The sequence below is a fragment of the Sapajus apella genome, unplaced genomic scaffold (assembly GCF_009761245.1).
Source record: "Sapajus apella isolate SASKATOON/1434 unplaced genomic scaffold, GSC_monkey_1.0 scaffold103, whole genome shotgun sequence".
Taxonomy (NCBI): domain Eukaryota; kingdom Metazoa; phylum Chordata; class Mammalia; order Primates; family Cebidae; genus Sapajus; species Sapajus apella.
Window position 1 is genome coordinate 2,956,056 of NW_022437043.1, and position 16,583 is coordinate 2,972,638.

The window sequence follows — 16,583 nt, forward strand, 5'->3', positions numbered from 1 at the left end:
CCTGGCATCTTTCTTCTTTTTTAATATAGGTGTTTACAACCAGAAATTTCTTTCTAAGCATGGCTTAACAACATAACTAAACTGTTATATGTTGTATTTTTGTTTTTCATTCATTTCAAAGTATTTTTCAGTTTTCCTCAGAGTTCCTTTTGTGACCCACTGGTTGTTTGGAAACATGTTGTTTAATTGCCGCATATTTGTAAATTTCCCAAATTTCCTTCTGTTATTCATTTTAAATTTCATAACACTGAGGTTGTAGAACATACTTTGAATCATTTTATTCCTTCTAAATATATTGAGGCTTGTTTGATGGTTTAACAGTGGGCTCTCCTGGAGAATGTGTCATTGATTTTGAAAAAAAATTCATATTCTTCTGTTGTCAGGCAGTATTATATGGTCTGAAGCTTTGTGTTTCCTCAAATGCTTATGTTGAAACTTAATACCCAATGTGATAGTATTAAGAGGTAGAACCTTTGGGAGGTGATTAGGTCACAAGAGCAGAACCTTCATGAATGGCATTAGTGGCCTTATAAAAGAAACTTGTTGGTGGGAGTGTAAATTAGTTCAAACATTGTGGAAGACAGTGTAGCAATTCCTCAAAGATCTAGAACCAGAAATACCATTTCACCTAGCAATCTCATTACTGGGTATATACCTAAATGATTATGAATCATTCTACTATAAAGATACCTGCACGCACATATTTATTGTGACTCTATTCACAATAGCAAAGACTTGGAACCAACCCAAATGCCCATCAATGATAGACCGGATAAAGAAAATGTGGCACATATATACCATGGAATACTATGCAACCATAAAAAAGGATGAGTTCATGTCCTTTGCAGGGACATGGATGAAACTGGAAACCATCATTCTCAGCAAACTAACACAAGAACAGAAAACCAAACCCTGCATGTTCTCACTCATAAGTGGGAGTTGAAAAAGGAGAATACATGGACACAGGGAGGAGAACATCACACACCAGGGCCTGCTGGTGGGTAAGGGGTTAGGGGAGAGAAAGCATTAGGAGAAGTACCTAATGTAGATGATGGGTTGATGGGGTGCAGCAAACCACCGTGGCACGTGTATACCTATGTAACAAACCTGCATGTTCTGCACATGTACCCCAGAGCTTAAAGTATAATAACAAAAAAAAAAAAAGAAACTTGAGAGAGCTTATTTGCCTCTTGCTCCATGTGAGGACATGAGTAATGAGCGCTTACCAGATAACAGATCTGCCAGCACCTTGATCTTGCACTTCTAAGCCTCCAGAACTGTGAATGATAAATTTTTCTTGTTTCTAAATTACCCAGTCTGAAATACCCAAGGTATTTTGTTTTAGCAATCTTAATGGACTAAGAAATTGATATTGAGATAGGGTGCTGCTGTAACAAATACCTAAAAATGTGGTAGTGGCTTTGAAACTGGGTAATGAGTAGAGGCTGGACAAGATTGGCGGTACATGCTAAAAAAAAAAAAAAAAAGAAAAAAGCCTTCTATTGCCATGAATGGACCATAAAGGGTAATTCCGGTGGGGGCTCAAAAGAAATAGAGAGCTGTAGAGAGAGCCTCAGTCTTCTTAGAGATTACCTAAGAGGTCATGAACAGAATGTTAGTAGAAATATGAACAGTAAGTGCTATTCTGATGAATGCTTAGACAGAAATGAGCAACATGTTATTGAAACTGAAGGAAAGGCAATTATATTGTTATAAAGTGGCAAATAACTTGGCTGAATTATGTCTGTGTCCTAGTGTTTTGTGGAAGGAAGAACTTCTGAGTGATGAAATAGGATATTTGGTGGAAGAAATATCTAAGCAAAGTGCTGAGGGTACAGCATGGCTTCTCTTGACTACTTCTAGTAAAATATGAGAAAAGAGATTAAAGACAGAACTTATAATCAAAAAGGAAGCAGAACTTAAAGATTTGGAAAATTCTCAGCTTGGCCAAGTTGTAAAGAATAAAAAAGCATGTTCAGGAGAGACCACCAAGAGTGTGGTCAAGCAACCATTTGATAGGGAGATTGGTATGGATAGAAAAAAGCCATATGCTATTTATCAAGACAGTGGAAGAGTATTTCTGAAGGCATTTCAGAGAACTTCAGGGCTGCTCCACCCACCACAGACCCAGAATGCTAGGATCTTGGGGGCAGAATTATTTCCAGGCTTTGCTCCCCCAATTCTGGCGTAGTGCTCCTCAGCTACCCCTGCTGTGGTGCAAGTGTGCCCAGGTGAAGCTCAAGGCACTCCTCTGGAAGGCACAGGCAAAAAACCATGGTAGCACCTATGCAGTGTCATTGCCAGGGATGTACAGAGTACGTGAGCTATGGAGGCATGCCTACCTCCACCTAGATTTGAAAGGATGCCCCAGAGAGCCTCAGGGCCCAGACAGAAAACTGCCATAGTAGCAGGGCCACACAGCATCTTTGCTAGGGCAATGCCCAGCAGAACTGTGGAGTCAGAGTCACCACAAAGAGCTCCCATTAGGCAATGTCCAGTGGACCCATGGGGGAGGGACTGCCACTGAGACTCCAGAACTATAAAGCTACCAGTGTGCAACTCCAGTCTGAGAGAGCTGCAGGCAACCAATTTCAATCTATAAGAGCTTCTCTGAGGGCTGTGCCCAGCAAAGCGAGGGGGGTGGGGCCAACTGGAGCCTTGGAGGCCCAACCTCACCTCACTGTGTCTGGAAAGCAGGACATGGAGTCAAAGAAAACTATTCACAAGCCTTAAGATTTAATGCATTTTTCCTGTTGTGTTTTAGACTTATTTGGGATCTGTTACTCTTTTCTTCTTTTCTATTTCTCTCTCTTAGAGTAGGAATATTTATCCTGTGCCTGTCCCATCATTATATTTTGGAAACACGTAACTTGTTTGATTTCACAGGCTCAAACGTGGAGGGGAATTTGCCTCAGGAATATGTCCCACCTTAAGTCTCATTCATTTCAGATTTAGATCATATTTAGATGAGACTTTGGACTTCAAGCTTTTGAGTTGATTCTGGAAAGATGTCATCTCATCCCAGTTAGAATGACGACTATCAAAAAACAAAAAATAACAAATGCTGGTGAAGATGTGGACTTTGGGGCTAATGAAATGAATGTATTTTGCATATGAGAAGTACAAAAATTGTGGGGTACCAGGAGCAGAATGCTATGGTCTAAAGCTTTGTGTTCTCCCAAAATTACTATGTTAAAACTTAATACCCAATGTGATAGTATTAAGATGTAGGACCTTTGGGAGGCTATTTGATCATGAAGGCAGAGCTCTTATGAATGGGATTAGTGCCCTTATAAAAGGAGCTTGAGGTAGCCCGTTTACCACTTCGACTATGTGAGGATGCATCTAGAAGGCACCATGTAGGGGTAACAGGCCCTCCCCTAACACGAAATATGCCAGCACCTTGATCTTTGACTTTTAAGCTTCCAAAATTGTGAGCAATAAATTTTTACTGTTTCTAAATTACCGGAAGTATTGAAGTATTTTCTTATAGTAGTCCAAACAGGCTAAGACAAGAAGGACATTCTATAAATGTCTGTCAGGTCTGGTTGGTTTATGGTGTTCTTCAAGTTTTCTATTTCCTTGTTGATCTTCTGACTAGTTATTCTATCCACTGTGGAAAGTGTGGTATTGGAGTCTCAACTATTACTTTTAAATTGTCTGTTTCTGGCCAGGAACAGTGGCTCTTGCCTATAATCCCAGAACTTTGGGAGGCCAATGCAGGTGGATCACTTGAGTTCAGGAGTTAGAGACCAGCCTGGCCAACGTGGTAAAACCCTGTCTCTACTAAACTTGGGAGGCGAAGGTTGCAGTGAGCCAAGATTGTGCCACTGCACTCCAGCCTGAGTGACAGAGTGAGATTTCATCTAAAAAAAAAAATTATCTATTTCTCCCTCCAATTATGTTAATTTTTGCTTAGTGTATTTTGAGCTCTGTTGTTAGTTCCATGCATGTTTATGATTGTTATGTCTTTCTGATATACTTACACTTTTATCTTTATAAAATGTCCTTCTTTATACAAATGGCCAACAGGTATATGAACAAATGCTCACCACCACTAATCATCAGGGAAATACAAATCAAAACCAAAATGAGATATCATCTCATTCCAGTTAGAATGGCTGTTATAAAAAAGGCAAAAAAATAACAAATGCTGGTGAAGATGTGGAGAAGGGGGAATGCTTATACACTGTTAATGAGAGTGAAAATTAGTGCAGTCATATAGAAATCAGTATGGAAGTCCATAAAAAAACTGAAAATAAAATCACCCTACAATCCAGCAATGCCACTTTTGGGTATATATCCAAGGGAAGGGAAATTAGTATGTCAAAAATATATCTACACTCCCATGTTTATTGTAATACTATTAATAGTAGCCAAGATATGGAACAACCTATGTGTCCATCAGCAGATAAATGGATGAAGACAAATGTGGTATATATACCCAATAAAATATTTAGCCATATAAAAGAACAAAATTCTGCAATTTGTGGCAACATGCATGAGCTTACAGGACATTATGTTAAGTAAAATAAGCCAGGAACAGAAAGATAAATATCACATGTTCTCACTCATACGTGGAAGCTAAAAATGTTGATTTCATAAAAGTAGAGAGTACTGTAGTGGTTACTAGAGGCAGGAAAATGTGGTGGATCAGGGAAGGGATAGCCAAAGGTTGGTCAATGGATACAGAATTTGAACTAGATAAGAGGAATAAGTTCTAGGGTGCTATAGCCATATAGGGTGACTATAATGAACAATTTGTTGTATATTTTCAAACAGCTACAATAGTGGATTTTAATGTTCCCAACACAAAGAAATAATAGGTGTTTGAGGTGATGGATATGCTAGTTACTCTGATTTGATTATTTCATATTGTATACATGTATTAAAATGTCATACTTTACCCCATAAATATGTACTATTATTATGTGTTAATTAACAATAGTTATAAAAGCAAAAATAGATTTGTTTATAAAGATGTCCTACACTTGCAATGAATCACATAAATAATGACTAAATTTGTCTTCTTTTTTTTGATTGGTCAATAGTAACATTGTTTGAGGTCATTTTAAGCTTGTATATTTTCTCTGAACAATGCTTTCTAATTCAAATGAAGTTACTGAGAGTGCTCTAAAATTGTCCTCCTTTGTCACTGGAAAAATTTTTGTCTTAAAGTCTACTTTGTTGGATATGGATATGGCCACTTCAGACCTCCTTTAGCTACCATTTTCTTATATATATTATTATATATATAGTTATATATGTAATTATATATATGTTATATATTAATAATATATATAACATATATAATATATATATTATTAATATATGTTATATATAATATATATTAATATATAATGTATATTATGTAATATACAAATATATATTATATAATGAGAGTGGAAATTAGTGCAGTCATATAGAAATCAGTTGTATTTTGTATACTAGACAATATATATTGATATTTAATATATGTTATATATTCTATGTTAATATATATTGTCTATTATGTAATATATAATGCATATTAATTTATATATATAATATAATAATGGAAGCAATTTCATATATATATATACATACACTGTAGAATTTCTGTTTGGTTCTTTTGTTATGATTTCTTTCCCTTTTATTCATATCCTCTATTTTATTAAATATAATTTTCATGCATTCTCATGTATTCCTGCTTTTTTTGTATGTCTCATGATTTTTCATTGAAAGCTGAACATTTTAAATATTATAATATTGAATGTCTTGCAATCAGATCCTTCTCTCCTCAAAGTGTGTTGTTGTTTTCACTGTTGGCTTAATGACTCTCCTGGATCAATTCTATAAAGTCTGTATTCTTTGTTGTGTACTGTGACTAAGGTTTCTGCTTATTTAACTTAGGAGTCAGCTAACGTTTGGATGGAGATTTCCTTAAATACTTTGAATCACAAATCTTCTACACTTTGCCAAAGGGCTCTGAGTGAGTGTTGGGGCATACTTTCAATGCCTCAGCAGTTTGCAACTTTACCTGAGCCTTAACTTCCTACTCTCAGAGAGTATTAGTTTTAGCCAGAGGTGACAAATTAGGGCCTTCAAGTATTTCCTGGGCATGCCCCCTCCAGTTGCTGCTAGATTCTGGTTTTCACAGCTACTATGATTTTGAGGGTGCTCGTTTTCAAAGACTATTGCAGAACTGGAACAATGGGGATGAAAATAAAGTAAGTTCCAATAACACAGAGCTTACCATTCTTACTGGGATTCAGCCAATTTTTCTTTTTAAAAAATTTTTAGTTTTAATTTTTATGGGTACATACTAGGTATGTATACTTATTGGGTACATGAGATGTTTTGATACCGTCATACAATGTGAAATAATCACATCATGAAGAATGGGGTATCCATCCCCTCAAGTATTTATCCTTTGTGTTACAGACAATCCAATTATATCCTTTTAGTTATTTTAAAATGTATCATCAAGTTATTATCGACTATAGTCACCCTGTTGTGCTATCAAATACTTGGTCTTATTCATTCTATTTTTGTTGTAGCCATTAACCATCACATCTTCCACCCACCAACCACACTGTCCTTCCTAGCCTCTGGTAAACCATCCTTCTGTTCTCTGTGTCCGTAAGTTCAATTGTTTTAATTTTTAGATCTCAGAAATAGGTGAAAATGTGTGACGTTTTTCATTCTGTGCCTGGCTTATTTCACTTAATATAGTGATCTCCAGTTTCATCCATGTTGTTGCTAATGACAAGATCTCATTCTTTTCTTTGAAATGGAGTCTTGCTCTGTTGCCCAGGCTGGAGTGCAGTGGTGCAATCTCGGCTCACTGCAACCTCCACCTCCCAGGTTCAAGTGATTTTCCTGCCTCAGCCTCCCAAGTAGCTGGGATTACAGGCACGTGCCACCACACCCGGCTAACTTTTGTGTTTTTAGTAGAGATGGGGTTTCACTAGATTGGCCAGGCTGGTCTCAAATTCCTGACCTCAGGCGATCTACCCATCTTGGCCTCCCAAAGTGCTGAGATTACAGATATGAGCCACTGCACCTGGCCAGATCTCATTTTTTTTTTTTTTTTATGGCTGACTACTACTCCATTGTGTATATGTACCACATTTTTTTTCTATCCATTCGTCTGTTGATGGACCCTTAGGTTGCTTCCAAATCTTGGCTATTGTGAACAGTGCTGCAACAAACATGGGAGTGCAGATTATTTCTTCAGTATACAGATTTCCTTTCTTTTGGGTATATACCCAGGAGTGGGATAACTGGATCATATGTTAGCTCTGTTTCTAGTTTCTGAGGAATCTTCAAACTGTTCTCTATACTGGTTGTACAATTTACATTCCCACCGACAGTGTACTAGGGTTCCCGTTTGTCTATTTTCTCATCAGCGTTTGTTTTTGCCTGTCTTTTGGATATCAGCCATTTTAACTGGTGTATTGTATTAGTCTGTTCTCAAGCTACTAATAAAGACATACCCAAGACTGAGTAATTTATAAAGGAAAGAGGTTTAATTGACTCACGGTTCAGCATGGCTAGGGAGGCTTCACAATCATGGCAGAAGGCAAAGGTGGAGCAAAGGCACATCTTACATGGTGGCAGGCAAGAGAGCATGTGCAAGGAAACTGCCCTTTATAAAACCATCAGATTTCATGAGACTTACTATCACAAGAACAACATTGGAGAAACCTGCCCCCATGATTCAATTATCTCCCACTGGGTCCTTCCCATGACACATGGGGATTATGGGAGCTACAATTCAAGGTGAGATTTGGGTGGAGACATAGCCAAACCATATCGTTCTGCCCCTGGCCCCTCCCAAATCTCATGTCCTCACGTTTCAAAACCAATCATGTCTTCCCAACAGTCCCCCAAACATCTTAACTCATTCCAGCATTAACTCAAAAGTCCAACTCCAAAGTCTCATCTGAGACAAGGTAAGTCCTTTCTGCCTATGAGCCTGTACAATTTAAATCAAGTTAGTTACTTCCTAGATAACATGGGGGTACAGGCATTGGATAAATGCTCCCATCCCAAATGGGAGAAATTGGCCAAAAAAAGAGACAACAGGCTCCATGCAAGTCTGAAATCTTATAGAGCAGTCATTAAACCTTAAAGTTCCAAAATAACCTCTGATGCCATGTCTCACTTCCAGGGCATGCTGATGCAAGAGGTGGGATACCATGGCGTTGGGCAGCTCCTCCCCTGTGGGTTTGCAGAGTATAGTGCCCTCCTGGCTGCTTTCACAGGCTGGCATTAAGTGTCAGCAGCTTTTCCAGCTGCATGGTGTGCAAGCCATTGGTGTATTTACCATTCTGGTGTCCACCAAACTTTTCCAGCCTCTGCCTGTTACCCAGTTCCAAAGTCACTTTTACTTTCTCAGGTGTCTTTATAGCAGCACTTCACTGTTGGTAGCGATGTACTGTATTATTAGTCTGTTCTCACGCTGCTAATAAAGACTTACCCAAGACTGGGTAACTTAAAAGGAAAGAGATTTAATTGATTCGCAGTTCAACATGGATGGGGAGGCCTCACAATCATGGCAGAAGACAGAGGAGGAACAAAGGCACATCTTGCATGGCAATAGGCCAGAGAGCATGTGCAGGGGAACTGCCCTTCATAAAACCATCAGATCTTGTGAGACTTATTCACTATCATGAGAACAGTACAGGAAAAACTACCCCCATCATTCAATTACCTCCCACCAGGTCTCTCCCACAACACATGTGGATTATGGGAGCTACAATTCAAGATAAGATTTGGGTGAAGACACAGCCAAACCCCATATCAACCAAGGTGAGATGATAGCTCATCGTAGTTTTGATTTGCATTTCTCTGATTATCAGTGATGCTGAGCACCTTTGTATATGCCTGCTTGCCATTTGTATGTCTTCTTTCAATAAATGTCTATAAAAATCTTTTGCCCATTTTTTGATCAGATTGTTTGATTTTTTTTTCCTGCAGATTTGTTTGAGCTCCTTATGTATTCTGATTAGTAATCCCTAGTCAGATGGGTAGTTTGCAAATATTTTCTCCCATTCTTTACTTTGTTGATCATGTCCTTTGCTTTGGAGAGCTTTTGAACATGATGTAATCTCATTTGTCGATTTTGCTTTGGTTTCCTGTACTTGTTGAGTATTGCTTAAGTAATTTTAGCCCAGATCAATATCCTGGAGATATTCCCAACGTTTTCTTGTAGGAGTTTTAGTTTGAGGTCTTAGATTTATTAACCCATTTTGATTTGATTTTTATATGTGGTGAGAGATAGGGGTCTAGTTACATTCTTGTGCATATGGATATCCAGGTTTCTCAGCACCATTTATAGAGAAGACTGCCTTTTCCCTATGTATGCTCTTGACATCTTTGTCAAAAATGAGTTCACTCTAACTGTGTGGATCTGTTTCTGGGTTCTCTATTCTGTTCTATAGGTCTATGCGTCTGTTTTTATGCCATTATGCTTTAGGGATCACCCCAGCCCCATAACACTATGGTTCTTGCAGTCTCGTAGAGGTACCACCTTGATAGTCTTGGACAGGATCTGGGAGAATTCTCTGGATTACCAGGCAGAAGTTCTTGCTCTCTTTCATTATGTTCTCCCCGCAAAATAGAGTCTTTCTGTTCTGACCCACCTAGAACTAGAGGTGTTGTGATATGAGTACCCCTGTGGCCACCACCATTATGACTGTGCTGGGTCAAATCAAAAACAAGCAGAGCACTGGATCTGTAACCACTTTCTGACTATTTCCTATGTTTTCTCAGGGCTCTGGGGCTCTATAATCAGCAGGTGGCAAAGCCAGCCAGGCCTGTGTCCTTCCCTTCAAGTTGCCAAGTTCTCCCTAGCCCTGGGTGGGTCCAGAAGTGCTGCCACAGAGTCAGGGAGTAGAATCAAAAATCTTAAAATTCAGTCTGGTGTTCTGTAATACTGTGGCTGAGCTGGCACTAAAATCACAAGACACAGTTCTTGCTACTCTTCCTTCCCCTTTTCAAAGGCAGAGTAGCCTCACCCTGTAGCCACAGCCACTGTAAACCATGGGGAATTCTGCAAGACTACTGCCGATTTTCCCTTAAGACTCAAGGGCTCTTAAGTCTGATTGTGGTAAATGCTGCCTGGCCTGAAACTCACCATTCAGGGCAGTGGGCACTCTTCTGGCCCATGGCAGGGCCAAAGATGCCATCCAAGGGTCAAGTCGTGGAATCAAAGACTCCAAGAGCTCACTTGGTGCTCTAACCAACTGTGGCCAAGCTGGTAACTAAAGTGAAAGACAAAGTCCCCTTTACTTAGTACTTAGGGAGTACTAAGAGCTCTCTGTACCACCCTGCTGCTGCTGGGGATAGGTGGGGTTGGTGAGGTAGGGGCTGTATTGGCAATCCATAGTTAAAACCAGGTACTATGAGGGCTCACCTGATTTTTAGTTCTTAAGAGGGTGTTTTCTCTGTGTAAATAGGTTTTTTTTTTTTTTTTTTTTTTGCTAACAATGCTTTGGGGTTTGATTTTGATTTTAATTGATACTAATTGTTCACATTTATGGGGTACTGTGTGATTTTTAAATTTTTTTAAAGTTCTGGGGTACATGTGCAGGTTTGTTGTTGTCCAGATTATTTCATCACCCAAGTATTAAGCCTAGTATCCATTAGTTATTTTTCCTGATCCTCTCCCTCCTCCTGCTCTCCACTCTCCAGTCAATTCCAGTGTGTGTTGTTCCTCTCTGTATTCCCATGTGTTCTCATCATTTAGCTCCTACATAAAAGTTGAGAACATGTAGTATTTGATTTTCTGATCCTGTGTTAGTTTGCTAAGGATGATTGCCTCCAGCTTTATCCATGTCCCTGCAAAGGACATCATCTCATTCTTTTATATGGCTGATAGTATTCCATAGCGTATATCTACCACATTTTCTTCATCCAGTCTATCACTGATGGCCATTTGGGTTGATTCCATGTCTTTGCTATTGTGAATAGTGCTGCAGTGAACATATGTACGCATGTCTTTATAATAGAATGCTTTATGTTCCTTTAGGTATATACCCACTAGTGGGATTGCTGGGTTGAATAGTATTCCTGTCTCTAGGTCTTGGAGGAATTGCCACACTGTCTTCCACAATGGTTGAACTAATTTATACTCCCACTAACAGTGTATAAGCATTCTTTTTTCTCCGCAACCTCACCAGCATCTGTTATTTTTTGACTTTTTAACAATATCCATTCTGACTGGTGTTAGATGGTATCTCGTTGTGGTTTTGATTTGCATTTCTCTAATGACCAGTAATGTTGAGCTTTTTCTCATGTGATTATTGGCTGCATGTATGTCTTCTTTTGAAAAGTGTCTGTTCATGTCATTTGTCTACTTTTTAATGGGGCTGTTTGTTTTTTCTTGTAAATTTGTTAAGTTCCTTATAGATGCTACATATTAGACCTTTGTTCAGATGCATAGTTTGCAAAAATTTTCTCCCATTCTGTGGGTTGTCTGTTTACTCCGTTGATGGTTCCTTTTGCTGTGCAAAAGCTCTTTAGTTTAATTAGATACCACTTGTCAATTTTAACTTTTGTTGCAGTTGCTTTTGGTGTCTTCATCATGAAATCTTTGCCTGTACCTACGTCCTGAGTGGTATTGCCTAGGTTGTCTTCCAGGGTTTTGATAGTTTTGGGTTTTACATTTAAGTGTTTAATCCATCTTGAGTTAATTTTTGTATGTGATATTAAAAAGGTATCCAGTTTCAGTCTTGCACATATGCCTAGCCAGTTATCCAAGCACCATTTATTGAATAGAGAATCATTTCCCCATTGCTTATTTGTGTCAGGTTTGTTGGAGCTCATGTAGTTTTAGGAGTACAGTCTTATTTCTGGGTTCTCTATTTTGTTCCATTGATCTATGTGTCTGTTCTTGTACCAGTGCCATACTGTTTTGGTAACTGTAGCCCTGTAGTATAGCTTGAAGTTGGGTAGTGTGATGCCTCCAGCTTTTTTTTTTTTTTTTAAGACAATTGTTAAATTGGTATCCTTACAGGGGGGATGATCAGTGGAACCTTGCACTCCACCATCTTGCTCCTAAACACTTTTCTTAAATCAACAATTCTCAAGTCGTTGAAAACCTTGGGTTAATTTCCAGAGTTCTAAAAGAATTGTTTTTGACGTTTTTTGCCAGTTTTCTCATTCCTTTTCTGGAGGAGCAGATTTTTAAAGTCTTTACCATTCCAGAAGTGCTTCTTTAGGTACAGACTTGAGGGGAGATACATTGGGGTAAATTTTGGACTAATTAAATAAATCTTGTCTTTGAGACACCCAAGAGGAGATATCCAGTATACATTTAAATATATGTATTTGTGACAGATGCAATGGTTAACATTTCTTTTAGGACTTCAGATAAAGAGCCGAGTTCATCATATTTCTCAGCTCATTGCATATTAATGTCATTGGTTTGTGCAAAGCCCCTCTCTGGTAATTATTCAAGTATGTATGTATATATAATTACTCATATGACATTTCCATTCTTCCCTTCCATATGCAATCATTCCAATATGTTTAATATATATCTTTTGGCTCAGTAAGTGTTCTCCCAAGATTTGTGTTGTTTTATGTTCAAGTTTTGTGTGTGGTCAACAAAATATTGTATCATGTGTGTTCACACACAAACACACCTACAACACACACACATCTGAAGGGTTGTCAGACTTCACTGCACATTGGAATCCCCTGGATAGTTTTAATCTAATGTCTCACTTGTGGCTCATACCAAAATCAGACTCTATGATGGGACCCAGGCATTATAGTTCTTAAATTATCCCAGGTGATCTCAATGCACAGCCAAAGTTTGAGAACCAGTGAGATATATCATTCTGTTTTTTTACTTTTTAAAAAACTCAGCACTATTTTAAAGATCTGTTCATGTTTCTTCTTGTGTATCTAGTCCAGAGATTAGCAAACATTTTTTGTAAGGGATCACATAGTAAACATTTTTGGCTTTGCAGGTCATGTGGTCTCTGTTGCAACCCAACTCTGCTGTTGTAGTATGAAAACAGCCATAGATGCCTGGGCGTGGTGGCTCATGCCTGTAATCCCATCACTGGGGAGGCTGAGGCAGGCGGATCACAAGGTCAAGAGATTGAGACCATCCTGGCTAACCCAGTGAAACCCCGTCTCTATTAAAAATACGAAAAATTAGCCAAGCATGGTGGTATGTGCCTGTAGTCCCAGCTAATTGAGAGGCTGACGCAGGAGAATCACTTGAACCTGGAAGGCAGATGTTGCAGTGAGCTGAGATCGTGCCACTGCACTCCAGCCTAGGCCACGGAGCAAAACTCCATCTCAAAAAATAAAAAAGGAAAACAGCCATAGACAATACATAAACAGACATAGCCACTTTCTAATAGAACTTTATTTATAAATTATTTAGAAACAAAAAGACAAAACCAAGAGGTGGGCCACAGTTTGCTGACCTCCGATGTAGTCATTTGTTTCCAGTTACTGGGGCATCTCCATGCGGTACATCTACTACATTTACCTATCCTCTCTCCTAGTTAGAGGTTAGTTTGCTTCAAATTCTTTACTACCACAAGTTATATTGCAATGAATATGAATCTGCTCATCTACTCATATCCTTATGGCCCCATACAACAAATTACTTGGGAATTGCTGGACTATAGGGCATCAATAACAGCAACTTTGACTATATACTTCTAGGTCTTTCCAGAATAGCTGAACCAGTTCACACTCCCACCAGCAGAACATAAGGATTCCTGGATCTTCACATCCATACCAACACTTGACATTATCTGGCTGTCTAAATTTTGCCAATTTAACAGTTTAATTTGCCTTTCTGATTGTAATATTTTGTTTATTTGTGTGATTATCTGGTTAATAACTGTCTCCCACAAAATTCTATACATACTCCGTGAGGGCAAACACCTTATCTGGTTTTGCTCACTCTTTTATTTCCAGTACCTGGCATAAACCTGGCACGTAGTAGGTATTTCATAAATATTCGTGGAACAAATAGATGGATATGTGAGCAAATGACTAACACCTCTGTGTTGGTCATACAAAAACACTTTTTTATTGATAGGTTTGAACTGATGACTTGAGGAAAGGGAACCTGTTTCAAGTAGCAGGATTCCTGACCCCAGGAGGACTTATACTTTGGGAAAGAGGGCAAGAGTATCCTTATATTCCACTTATTCATAAAATATTTAAGCATTTATGCTATATTCTAGGCATTATGCACAATGGTGAGCAAGACAGCAACAGTCCTACCCTCAGGGAGCCCACAGTGTGATGGAGATGTCAACTAGTTGGACAAAATATTGTCATGCAGTGAGAAGAATGGTATGATTGGGTAAGTGTCAGATACTCTGGAGGCTCTCAGCAGGTGTCCCCTAACCTAATCTAGTGGGAGTTAAAAATACAAGATGACTCCTTATGAATGCCCAGAGAATTTCCCTGGCAGTGGGATATTAAAGGAACTCAGAGAATCATAGAAAAGAACAGTAATATTCTAGCAGTGTAATACAAACAGGCTTAGATGTGTCTTCAAGATGTTCCGTAAATAGTAGAGTGATTTAAAGGAATTTAAGATAATAATACTTAAATCCCCCTTCTCCAATTGTTCTATTTTTGACTCCCAGAGAGGAATTGCTGGAGTGGTTCTGTTTCACTTTATTAGCTGAAAAATAAACATCTCCAGATTCTCTGAAATGTAAAGGCTACCATGCTTCTTTGGCCAATGGCTGATATGATCAGTAATAAATACAAAATCTTCAGTAAAGCATAGCTGATCTCTTGCCATTTTGAAAGTTTAACTGTTTGGGGAAAAGTTTTGGATTCCTGGAAAAAGCAGAGTTGAAATTCAGTGCCTTGAATTTGCTTATTGGGCACTCACTCCCTCATCCCCACCACCTACATACGTGCCCTGAAGAGTTTCACTAAGTACTATCAGGGATTTAAAAGTCCATAAAAACCTACAGTTTCCAAACAACAACAATTGCTTCAGCTCCCCTTGCTTATTCTTCTTTCTCTTTCTGCATCATTTATTTTCATCTCTCCCTCCCCATTTTTTTCCTTCCCCCCCCCCCAACAGTGTTAGGAACAAAGACTGATATTTATTTATGTATTATTTATGTTTCATTGTATGATTGGAAGAACGCTGCAGGCATCTGGTCCATACCCCACATTGTTAGAGACAGAACTTGGGTCCAGAAGGTTAACCAACCTGTCTACAGTCTTACTGCCTGTGTTTATTCTCAGTGGTGGTGGGAGGTGGAGGAATCAGGATAAATATTAAAGAACAGTTCTAGATAAGGTAACAAGAGTTAAGAAAACTACTAGCACAGAAAATTAAAAGCAACAACAAAGAGCACACAGATGGCAGTATTCCATCAACCCTCTATATTTTCTTGCTTATCTTTAAGGACTGCCATAAAATAAATAGTTCCTGAGTCCTACTACCCTCAGGACAATGTTGTGAGCATGGCTGAGCACCGATGTCTTCCCTGGTCTGAGGGTTATTCTCTGTTACCACTCTTCTTCCTTCCTGTCCCATACCATTTTCTGCCTTTCTCTGTCCTGCTCTGTGATCTTGGAGGAGGATCTCCACGGACTGCATCACCAGACTCCCTTACCACCACGCCTTTAGTTGAGCTCAATCAGCAGAGGCACAGGCATGAGATAGGACAAAAGGAAAACAGGTAGACGTTCTTCTTCCCACCCCTGCCTTCTCAGACAATGGCTGAGATCTTCTGTGACTATAGCACCATTAGGCGGCCCCTCCCTCCTCTTTGTGGCAGCTTACCAGGGGCTCTGTTTTTTTCTGTGTTCTCCTCAGGCTTTCAGATAGTAAAAACCTCCTGCTGTGCTAGTCTCTGTGTGCCTCAACACCTCTTATTTGTTCTTATAACCCAGTTGTGGTCTCTTTATTTAACTTTCTTCATTTGAACCTTCTGAGTCGAATTCTGTTTTCTATTGGGATCCAAACTGATCTGATGATTCTCTATCTTACAGTACTTTCATCAATAGTACTAGATGTAGAACAGTACTTATAGAAATTTAGTGAATGGGCCGGGCACAGTAGCTCACGCCTGTAATCCCAGCACTTTAGGAGGCTGAGGCAGGCGGATCATGAGGTCAGAAATTCAAGACCAGACTGGCCAACATGGTGTAACCCCATTTCTACTAAAAAACACAAAAATTATCTGGGCGTGGTGGCTCGTGCTTGTAATACCAGCTACTTGGGAGGCTGAGGTAGGAGAATTGCTTGAATGGGGACCAGGGAGGTGGAGGTTGCAGTGAGCCAAGATTTCACCACTGCACTCCAGTCTGGGCTACCGAGTGAGACTCCATCTCAAAAAAAAAGAAAAGAAAAAAGAAATCTACTGAATGAAGAAGAAAAATATTGATCTAACAACATCATTGCAGAAATGGGAAAGACATACATGTACACACAGGGATGTAAGTCCCCGAACCCAATAAACAAGAGCAAAATCAACCTCATATGTACAGCGACAGGTACAAGATGCACATAAGTAGGAAATCGGGACATAAACATGCTTCTCTGAACCTCTGTTCCCACCACAGTGTGATTCACAAGCTCCTGC